The sequence below is a fragment of the Rhinopithecus roxellana genome, chromosome 5, assembly GCF_007565055.1.
Source record: "Rhinopithecus roxellana isolate Shanxi Qingling chromosome 5, ASM756505v1, whole genome shotgun sequence".
NCBI lineage: Eukaryota > Metazoa > Chordata > Mammalia > Primates > Cercopithecidae > Rhinopithecus > Rhinopithecus roxellana.
In genome coordinates, this window is record NC_044553.1 from 5,732,100 (window position 1) to 5,744,109 (window position 12,010).

At 40.0% G+C, this 12,010-nt stretch overlaps 1 pseudogene; it reads left to right on the plus strand.

Annotated features, from left to right (window-relative positions):
• Positions 1–879: 879 nt before the first annotated feature.
• Positions 880–11,678, plus strand: LOC104657175 (annotated as a pseudogene).
• Positions 11,679–12,010: the final 332 nt, after the last annotated feature.

The following is a 12,010-nucleotide window of genomic DNA, read 5'->3' on the forward strand; positions in this document are numbered from 1 at the left end:
TTAGGAGAAATATCTAATGTAAATAACAACTTGATGGGGGCAGCAAACCAACACGGCACATGTATATCTGTGTAACAAACCTACGTGTTGTGCACATGTACCCTAGAACTTAAAGTATAATAAAAAAAAAAAAAAAAAGAGAGAGAGAGAAAGAAAATAAATATTCATTACACACTGGCATGACTGGCAATAGCTCAGGGGTTTCAAACAGGAGGTTGCAACTCTTAGTGGGATGTGAACCCAGATCATGCCAGTACTGGGGGCAAGGTAGAAAAAAATAGAATAGGCAGAAACATGAGAGGGGGCAAGGAATCAGAGTGTATCACCTGTATTTTTCTCCTAAAATAAACTATGTGTGTACACTGGCTAACAATACTTCTTACTGTAGTCATGGTCCAAAACGTTGGAAAGCCACTGATATGATGTTGAGACTTGCCTGGCATTATTGTGAAAACTGTGTTGGATCAACAGTGAGGATGTTAGTTTTACACTCATGGGTGAGGGTAAGCTTTGCTTTGTTCTGGAAATATTACCCTTCTGGAATCACCTTATCTCTTTTTGGATTCTGCAATCCCTGCAAACAGATGGCAATGCTGCATTTAAATCAGAGGTCCTAGTTTTGTTTCATTTTGCTATAACCACTTTCTGGAAGCACATATTGGAATTCAACATTGTTGCATCTAATCTTAGGGAATAAATACAAGTGATAATGTGGGACCAAAAAAATCCATTCTGTGTAATTGATCATCTGTAGTGAATTTACAAATTACATAGTCTCAACATTTTTTAAAGAAGAAGGTTTCTGGTACTTAGAAACTCAAGGGACAAAACTGGCTCTCAAAACTCAGGAGATTAACCTAGTCATTCACAGTAAGGTCTATGTCGAAAATCCACACATTAAAGGATCCCTTGAGGTCAGATTTTTGAGTCTAATAACAAAATGATACTGAGCTAAAAATCAGTGGGGGTCAGCCATAGGGCAAAAATGAAAGACTGCCTGAAATGACTCTCCTTTTTCAACAATTTAACTTAGACCTCAGTTAGCAGGAGCAGTGTCATGGTAAAAAATAAACTGCATCATTTTATTTTAAAAGAAAACTATTGACACTCCATGTCAGTCCCAGACACTCTAGCTAAACTTCAAAATGGAATCCCGAGTCAATTGTTTTAAAATAGACTCTACCTTCCAAAAACACCTGATATTTGACTATTAGTTTCTTCACCCACCATATCAGCATCAAGACCTACCTAGGGTGATTAGAGAGTGACATCTCTTCATCCCTCCTCCTCCCCCTATCCTCCCCCTAAATCTCACATGAACAGGGAAGCAGGGCAGACTAATCTGTTTGTGAGGTTTGTGCTTGCATGTGTCGACGTGCGCTATGGGATCTTAACATTGATTGCTATTTATTTTTATGTGTATTGGTTTGTCTGCAAAGGATAATATATCATGTTGTTATCTGACAGCTTCCTTCCAACTAAGACCTTGCAGCATGAATCCAGCCCAGCCCACTTGCCCTCCCAGCTAGACTCCAGCTGTTACTCCTCTGCCACTGAAAACTGGCAGCACCCTCCTCCCCACAACAGATTTTGTGTGTGTGATTGATTGGGATTTTATTTTGGTTTTTCCTGTTTTTAACTTTTCCAGGAGATACACGATTCCCAGATGATTCTTCACTAGCTTGCAAAATTCAGAAAGTGGCCTCTGCAGGAGAACTCTGCCCCTTTGCTTTTGTTTGCTTGTTCACTTACTCTAAAGAAAATGAACTTCTGGTCAATACCCACTTGCTCCAGAAAGGGCACAGCCACTAAAGTACACCAAAAAATCTAAAAGACATTAAAAATATTTCAGGACCAGAGAAAAAAAACTACCTTTCTCAAGGATCCCAGCACATACGGACAGGCAAAATATAAGAACCCTACAGTCTTTGTCTGATAATAAGCTTAAGAGAAAGCAATTTTCCAACCCAGAGCTCTCTTCCATGGTTTACCTCACAAAAAGCCTGGGGTGGGATTTTTTTTTCCTTTGAATAATGTTCCCCTTCACATTCAGTTGATAAGAAGCCTTCTTTTGTGAGAGCCATTTGATGTTCAAAGGGCTCTTCAAAATGCATGTGGACAGCCTTTGGAGAATTCTTAGAACACCAATCTAAATTTGGGTCTTAATAACAGGAAAGTTTTGTCAGCTGTAAACAAACTTCAATGCCAAATTCTAAAGAGTAAGAACAATTGTCATCGGCCCCTGAAGTCAAGGGTAGGTTAGAGATCGACAGTTCACACACTTCCATCCCTCACCATTTAAATGTCAGAACCAGCCATTACTGGACATAGGATACTGTCAGGCTGTCACAAGCAAATCCAATTCTCTGCTGGGCTGCTGTCCAGTCATAACACAATAGTGCAGAAGTATCCATTCTCCATTTTTCAGAAAATTCCTACAATTAAGACACTGCTCTGGGCTTCCCATAAGCATATGAAGCTCCAGGAGCACACAGGGGAAGATGCAACTAAGACGTGAATCTTTTTCCCCAATTACTTCTTTGTAAGATATTTTCCAGCAAAGGAACAGACCTTAAACCCCTAGGAAAAGTAGGCAGGAACTGAGTCAAAGATAACAGACGAATTGCTGCTGTTTTCCATTCCCACCACTTGATGAAACTCTAAAAACAAACCACTTTTGGTTTGGGTTTTATTTGGGGTTATTCTTTTCACTTTCAAGGAGATTCCTTATTTCTCAGTCCAGAAGAAGGAATCTCAGTTGTCTTGCAAAAATTCAGAATGTGAACTCTAGAGAGCTGCCTTTTTGCTTTTTTTGTTGGTTTTTTTGTTTTGTTTTTGTTTGCTAATTCTAATGAAAATGAATTTCCGGTAAAAACTACTTGTCCTACAGCCACTAAAATACAGTGAAACACCTTTACAGTAACACTTACCAGTTGACCATTTGATTCCCCTGTTCTGATTTACCTTAGCCTCTAGTTAACCATAATAATAAAACTAACCAAATGAATTGGGCACTTACTAGATACATCTTACTGTTTCACAAAACTCCATTTAATCCATATGAATTCTCCCTCAACTGGGAGTAGGGGAGTGCAAGACTAGTCCCACCAAAACATAAGTTGTGCAATGAGTTAACACAGAAGCTGCTGGCTGGGCACGGTGGCTCACGCCTCTAATCCCAGCGCTTTGGGAGGCCAAGGCAGACAGATCACCTGAGGTTGGGAGTTTGAGACCAGCCTGACCAACATGGAGAAACCCCGTCTCTACTAAAAATACAAAATTAGCCGGGCATGGTGGTGCATGCCTGTAATCCCAGCTACTTGGGAGGCTAGGCAAGAGAATCCCTTGAACCTGGGAGGCGGAGATTGCAGTGAGCCTAGATCGCACCATTGCGCTCCAGCCCAAGCAGCAAGAGCAAAACTCCGTCTCAAAAAAAAAAAAAAAAAAAAAAAAGCTGCTGCTACTAGCTCTGTATTTTCACTACACCTAAACCTACCTCCCAAACCTGCCCAACACCACTCCTGAGTCACAGACCCATACATCCAACTCAACTTGGATATACTAAAAGCACTACAAGCTCAGTCTCTCCAAAACTTATTTTGTCTTTTTCACCAATCTTCTCTTCCTCCTGTTTTCTCTACAGTGGTAGTAAATGGCATCAACATCCACCCAGAACCTAAGCCAGAAACCATTCTAGACTCCAATCATTCTAAACTCCTCCCTTCCCCTCAACCCCCATATCCATGTCCACTGACCAAGACAGCCTTCACATTCCCCTCAGCTTGACAAAACTTTAGAGAGGCTTCTTGACTCTAGGCCCTGATCTCCCTTTTCTTAGAGCATTTACTTTGGGAAATGCGTAAATACTTTCTCTGTCCTTTTGAGATGTGTGTAAATGTTTTTAGAAGCCTCTTGCCAGTTTTTCAACCTAGGCCTGTTTTTCTCAAGGACTTGAGAACCATCTCTTTGAAAATGTAAATGTCAAGGAAGATAGTCCCAGGCTGTGTGGGAGGGTAGGAACCTAACTTCAGCCAGCACCTTGCTCTAAGTTGTAAAACTATCTCCTATCCATAAGAGAAAGTTGACTCTTCCTTTGGGTAAAGCCAATTAGCAAACACAAACCACCTCTGTTCTCCCTCTCAATTCAGCTGTTAAAAATCCTCCCACCCTCCGTTTCCGTAGAGTTGAGTTCAGAGTTCTGTTCTCTCTCCCCATGACAATATCCTTGAAAAAAGTCTGTTGTCTTGTCTGTTTAATTTTGGCACAATTTTTGCTATGACACCAGCCAACCCAACTCCTTGACACCTGTCAAGTATTGTTTTTTTTTTTTTTCCTCTCTCATTCCAGGGCCAAATCTTTAATTCAAGTTGCTGTCTCACTCATCTAAATGACTACAGTCATTTTCTAATCAGCTTCCCTGATTTCAATCTTTCTCCCTTCCAATCCCTTCTCTACACTGCTGTAGCTAAAATGGTTCAAAAAACAATGTTTAGTTCACATACTCCCCCTACTTAGAAACCTTCAAAGCTTCCCCATAGTTCCTATGATGGTGGGACCACACACATCCAGGTTTCCCTGAGACAGTCCTAATTTACACATGTTGTACCAGGTTAATTCTCAGCTTCCTTTTACTCTAAAAATGTCCCAGTTAGAAGATAATAACACCCTAGTATAGTGTCTAAGGACTAACCTCCAACATCATCTAACATTGCTCTTCTACACACACCATACTTCAAACACAACAAACTGCTTATGGCAATGGACCTCAACCCTGGCTACAAATTAAAATCATCTGGAAAGTTTTGTAAATCATCTATGATCCAGCTCAATACCAGACTAATTAAATCTGACTTTCTGGGGGTGGGCATTAAGCATTGATAGATTTTTTTTTTTTTTTTTTAATGGACTCTCACTCTCTCTGTCACCCAGGCTGGAGTGCAGTGGCACCATCTCAGCTCACTGCAACCTCTGCTCCCGGGGTTCAAGCGATTCTCCTTCCTCAGCTTCTCAAGTAGCTGGGATTACAAGCATGTGTCACCATACCTGGCTGATTTTTCTATTTTCGGTAGAGACAGGGTTTCACGATGTTGGCCAGGCTGGTCTCAAACTCCTGACTTCAAGTGATTCACCCGCCTTGGCCTCCCAAAGTGCTGGGATTACCGGTGTGAGCCACCACGCTCAGCCTGATGGATTTTTTTAAGATTCCCAGGTGACTCTCAAGTGAAACCCAACTACAATAAAAACTGCTGACATGCAGTTGCCAGGTCAACCATCTGTGAAACTTTCTCTGGTCTTTCACAGTAGCCTGTATATGCCTTTATTACAGAACTAACACTGAATTACCATTATTTACTTACATGTCCATCAGTAGCTAAGTTCTGTTGATTCTGTGTTTAATCTATCTTTTGAGTCTGTATCTTCATCTCATTTGCCTTCACTAGTTCATCGTCACCTCTCACCCAGGTGACTGCATAAGCCCCTTATTGGTTTTTCTGCTTCCAGTCCTCCCCACCCAAATTGCTCCCAGTTATCTTTTGTAAAACCAGTTGAATGGTATCATTCCATTATTCAACTTTGTGATGGTTCATCACCTACTATAGGATAATGTCCAAAGTCTACGGTATAGAATTCAAAAACCTTCCCAAGAGATCCCAACATGCCCTAGATTCCCCTCATTTCTACCACCACCCGCCTCAGTCCCACAGGGTGACTCATTCATCTTTGATCAAGCCACCGTGCTTCTACCTCAAATGCCTTATTCTCATTTTCCATCAGGCAAACTCCTTATTTTTAAAAGTTCCACTGAAGTATTGCTCCTGCAAAGCTGTCCCCAGCCAAGAATTAATTGCTTCCTCTTCTCTCCCACATTTTCCCACTTTAAATAGATATAGATCATTCATCACCATTTGGCTTGCATTATGTAAATGCCTGCCTCTGTCACTGGATGTGAACATCTCTAGGGCAAAGGTCAGTGATACCAGCAACTATCACCCTCAGTAAGTGATTGCTGAAGTCATTTCAGAAAACATTTTTAAATCCCTAACTGGTAAATTGAAGATAAGCATCTTTAATCATTTCTGTCTCTTCATCCATTGAAGAAAGTGGCAGTGGAAATAGCTTAGATCTCCAAGTCCCAACATTATAAGAACTGGAGAGCTCAAAGCAACCTTTGGAAACTGGGTCCAATATACATTTTGCTGGCCAAAAAAAAAAAAAAAAAAAAAAAAAAAAAAAAGGCTCTTTCCAAACTAAAATACTTCCAAACATAAAATCTATTAAGCTATTGCCTTCTACCTTTTAAATTTTGATTTTGAGTTTCAATCATGTTTACCGAAAGGTCACTTATTGATAGAAATGACAAAGCCAAGTAATTTCTTACAAGATCTTAAGAGTGTTCAGGGATGGTTTCTCATTTCTAACCTTTATGGTATAGTTTCAAAGCCTCTGCTTTTATGCTAACAGCAAAATGAGCTGCAAATTTGAGAGTGATAAACACTTTTGTCCCGTCAAAAGACTGATGCTGCTCTAGAAAATCTGCTACTTCCCTAATTCTGGGTTAGTAATGGTTTATTTATATAAAAGTAATATCAAATGACAAGGTCTCCCAGAAACTTCCAGGAATTACTTCTGCTATTTTATCAAATACCAACATGGAATCTGCCTCTGCATTTTGGGTAAATGCAGTCTTAAAAGAAATGCACTGGGGTGGGATGCAGAATTTAATTTTTCTGAAATATCTTAAAACACATACTTTTCTCTGAAAAATCTCACATTCAAAAATGCAAATAAATATCTTGTGCTACAGATGAAAATCTCTTACTAGCTCCTTAAATCATCTCTCTTCTATAAACAGATTGTTACTTGGACCAAGTGTGTGTGGATCTCCTCCCTCATGGACAATATAATGAGGTGGCATCCACTGAATTAGAATTTATGCCAGCAAACATTTTTTAATAATTGGGTATTTATTTTATTGTATCTTATTAAAATATATATATATATATATACCTAATATAACACACCCACAGATATTGTGGCTTAGAATGAGATAATAGTTGTTACGGCTGCAGTAAACCATCTTATTCAGATTGAATAAAGCACTGCACCCTGGCATAGGCGTGAGTGTTTCAGATCTTTAACAACTGAACTTCTTAACTGTCTGGAAGCATTGCTAATAATAAACAATGGCCTAGACCTCTAACATGCCTGCTCATATGGCATATTCCACACACATCACGGTGCTCCTTCTAGACATGTATAAGCATACGTAATTTTATCAGAAAAGGCAACTAATTGTCCTTGGCCCTTTCTGATCATGTGCGCATGTGAGTGAGACTGTCAGTACTAAATAAAACCAAAATTTAAAAATAATACTATTGAAGTAAAACTTCCTCTGGGTCTTAAACTAGGTAACATTAAACCTACTATTCCCTTATTATTGACTGCCCCCAAAATTTCATTCTTCTCAAGGAACTAATTTTTAGTTTTGCATTTTATAAATCAATGACATTTATAATATTTGAAATGTTATATGTAATTTTAATCATTATAGTATTTACAATTTGATACTCTATAATTATAGCATTTATAATTTGATATTTTTTCTCTGTAATAACAGCATGGGGCTTTTAAATTTTATTATTGCAGTTATCTTCTATTTGTGATAAGAAACTGGTTTTTACTGGTAGCAATAATATAACATTTCCTTTTAAAATGAATTTAAAGTTAAAATGGAAGAAGTCTACTCAAAGAAAAATCATAAGAAAATAAGAGTACAGAGGACAGGAAGACATGAACATGGCATAAAAGATGTGCTTTGAAAACACTGTCCTAGGGAAAAACCCTTTACAGAAGTAAACACTATTCCACAGACAGTAAACAACTCAGTTTTGCCACTGCCAGTTCCTAAACCTGGAAGCACATAAGCAGACAACCATGAAGAATGTTGCTCTGGAAAACATGGATGAAACTTAACATGTTTTTAGAGCATTTGGTTTTTTTGTTTGTATAGAAAAACTCTAACAGAGATGAGTAATTTTTTTGTTGAATCAACACCCAGATAACACAGATAACAGTTTAGCTCTTTTTATTTTTTTTTTTAGATGGAGTTTTGCTCTTGTTGCCCAGGCTGAAGTGCAATGGCGTGATTTTGGCTCACCGCAACCTCCGCCTCCCAGGTTCAAGTGATTCCCTGCCCCAGCCTCCCGAGTAACTAGGATTACAGGCATGCACCACCACGCTGGGCTAATTTTGTATTTTTAGTAGAGACGGGGTTTCTCCATGTTGGTCAGGCTAATCTCGAACTCCCAACCTCAGTTGATCCACCCGCCCTGGCCTCCCAAAGTGGAGTTTAGCCCTTTTTTAAACCCTCAACTCATTCCTCCTTTATGTAATGTAAGATCTCAAGCTTCTCAGTGAGACTCACCGCTGGAGGGTGAAAAATAAAGAAACACTATCTCACAAGTATCCTCACCAACCAGAGAAATATTATGCTGTGCATTATCTTTCTTTGTTGGTATTTTAAAAATAGGGCTCTCTACACACATATTTGAAGCTACATTCTAGTGCATATGTTTTTACAAACCCAAACTCTCCATTCTGGAGATTTCCTGAGACACATCCCTTATGGAGTCATGTACGATAAGCTGGGAGTTACTGTCTCCTTTATCACCATCATGAAAAGCAGAAGTTGGTCTCAGCAACTGAGACACTATTCTTTACTCCCTACATGGGCATGATATAATTACTTCAGACTGTTTAAATTTTCTCAGTGATAGTCAAATGCAGTTAGAAACCGTAGTTAACTTGCCACAATAAAGACAAATTGTAGAGAAATACAATTAAACTAAGTTATTTCCATTCTTATTTTAATAACACCAGAAAAGAGAGTTTGAGGTAACAAGGCAACTCCATAGTTTGCAATATAAAGTGGTACTAGTAATATGATTTTTATAATAAAAAAAAATAGTGTGGGAGCAATACAAGCCTATCCTGATTAACATTCCTAACCTTGCAAATATGCAGGAAAAAATCTTTTCTACAATGATAAATTCCAAGATTAAAAATGGTTCAACTATACTTTGACAGATATTACATTGATACTGTATATTGTCAAGCAAAAAAGTAAAACAGGTTATAAAATAAAATCACAAACTAGGAATGTAGGGAAGCAACACCGTAAGGTACACTTGGAAATTTCAGTGTTCTTTTAGTACATTTTCAGTAGTAGAGTAGTCATCAAGAATTTCTAACGCACCCAAACTGCCTAAAAAATAAAGGAGACCACTGAGAAGATTATTGTAGATATGCAGTATGGAGCATGCCACTAGTTGTCCTTCAACAATCATTCTCCACTTCTTTTATAATAATAGAACCTCCCATTTTCAATTGAGTACATGGATAAAGACTACATTTCCCTGACACCACTGAAGAGAGGTGTACCAATATGACCTCACTTCTGAACGATAAGATGCAAGGGAAAATACCAGATGAAACACCCAGAACGTGTCCTTAAAGGAAAGGGCACAATCTGCCACTTTCCCTTTCTCCTTCCTGCTGGCGGGAGGAAAAACCTGATGGCTGGAACAGGAGCTCTGTCTTAAGCTAGGAGATGGCCTTATGCATAGGGCTATAATGTATATATTATGGAGTGATAAATTGAGTTTATCTGAGAAGAGAGGTTGGTAGATCCAAAAAGGGATCTACCTCCTTTTCATTTAATAATCTTCTGTACTCTTTCAGTTTTTTCTTTTTCTTTTTACTGTGGACAGGAAGTAAGAGGAATGTGCAAGAGGGACTGAGGAAGAGAGTTAAAGATGTGTCAGAATGAAATGAACTTACGGAGAAGCGAGAAGATCTGAGCAGTGTAAAGGGTGTGCTTTAGTGGGTGCTGCTGGTGCTCCACGTATATCCCCGTTACAAGCTGGCACGCTAATACTTGCCTGTGAGTATGGTTATCCCTCAATTTCCATGGGGAATTCGTTCCAGGACCTCTAGCAGATACCAAAATCCACAGATGCTAAAATCCCCGATATAAAATGGTGTGGTGTTTGCATATAACCTATGCATAGCCTCCCATATACTTCAGCTCATCTCTAGCTTCATACCTAATACAATGTAAATGCTTTGTAAGTAGTTGTTATATGGTATCGTTTAGGAAATAATAAGAAAAAAATCTGTACATGTTCAGTACAAACACAATTTTATTTCTGAATACTTTCCATCTGCAGTTGGTTGATCCCAGGGATGCAGAACGCATGGATGCTAAGAGGGCCGACGGTATTGTCTCAACACAACTTAGAGCTGTCCCCTTCAAGAGAATTTACCTGGGCCAAACATCAATTGCCTTGCCCAGGAAGCCTACCCACCACCGTAGGAGGCAGATCTTGACCAATGACTGAACAGAATATGCTTTAAGGTAGGATCAATTTCGTGGCTCACGCCTGTAATCTCAGCACTTTGGGAGGCCAAAGGAGGTCAGATCACTTGAGCCCAGGAGTTCAAGACCAGCCTGGGCAAGATAGTGAAACCCCATCTCTACTAAAAATACAAAAATTAGCCAGGCATGGTGGCACACCCCTGTAATCCCAGCTACTCAGGGGAACTGAGCCATGAGAATTGCTTGAGCCTGAGAGATGGATGTTATAGTGAGCCAAGATTATGCCACTGTACTCCAGCCTGGGCAACACAGCAAGACTGTCTCAAAAAGATGTAAACCTCGTCTCTACTAAAAATACAAAAAATTAGCCGGGCGTGGTGGTGGGCACCTGTAGTCCCAGCTACTCGGAAGGCTGAAGCAGGAGAATGGCGTGAACCCAGGAAGCAGAGCTTGCAGTGAGCTGAAACCGCACCACTGCACTCCAGCCTGGGCAACAGAGCAAGACTCCGTCACAAAAAAAAAAAAAAAAAAAAAAAAAAAAAAAAAAAAAAAAAAAAGATGTAAAAGCATACTAAAAATAAAAATAAAAGATGGGATCCATTTAATAGTAAAATTTCCACTCCAGGGCTTGTGGGGCCTTTGTGGGGCCAGAGCTAGCTAGTCTACAGTTGAAATCACATTCTTATGTATCTTTTTTCCCTTGCCTTATCCTACTTTTCTCCCATCTCTTCTATTGCATGTACTTCCCCAATAAATCACTGGATTTACTAGGGCTCCATGTCAAGCTCTGCCTCTAGGGAACCCAATCTAAAAACCACCACACGGGTTTTCTCTGCACTGGGAGCAGTTCTCCTGCCACAGCCCTCAAACCTCTGAAAATATAGCCTGCTTCAAGTCCCTCTCCACCTCCTCCTTGGTGAGGAACACCTCTCAGCTGCTGAGCCATCCACTCTCTGCAGGGGTGCTGAAATGACCACAGACATGGACAGATGAGAGCCTCAGCAGCTTAGCAGTCTCATGTCCCCATACCTCACTTGCCCATAGCCACAGCTTCCAAACCAGAGCCATTCCCAGGGACATCGACACAGCACCCAAGTTCACTGGGCTGGGGCTGCCACAGTTAGTGTGGCTGACTCTGGGGCTGAGACTGCTATTGTGTTTGGGAGCCTCATTATGGTCATGCCAGGAACCCATCTCTGAAGCAACAGCTCTTCTCCTGTGCCAATCCGGGCTTTGCCCTCTTGGGGCCATGGGGCTCTTTTGCCTGATGGTAGCCTTTCTCACCCTCTTTGCCATGTGAAGGAGCCATCTCCACCTCCCACAGTTCTTTCTCCCATGTCTTGTCTGCCCTATGTGTTCCTTTTCCTGTACCTCCCCAGGCAGCCTGGGCCACATGGTTGGCTCAGGGTTTGACAGAGGGAAGACAAATAAATAATCTATTAATAAGGGGAAAAACCACAATACTGAATTGATCCTACGGAAAATAAAATTCACTCACTACTGTTTCATAATTTACATTGTATTTTTTCCTAATAAAAATGGAAGATATTAAATATTTAAACAAGGAACAGCATACTTTCAAACCAGCACACCAGTCTAGAAGGGTGTCGTCTAGAAGAGTATATCCACCTA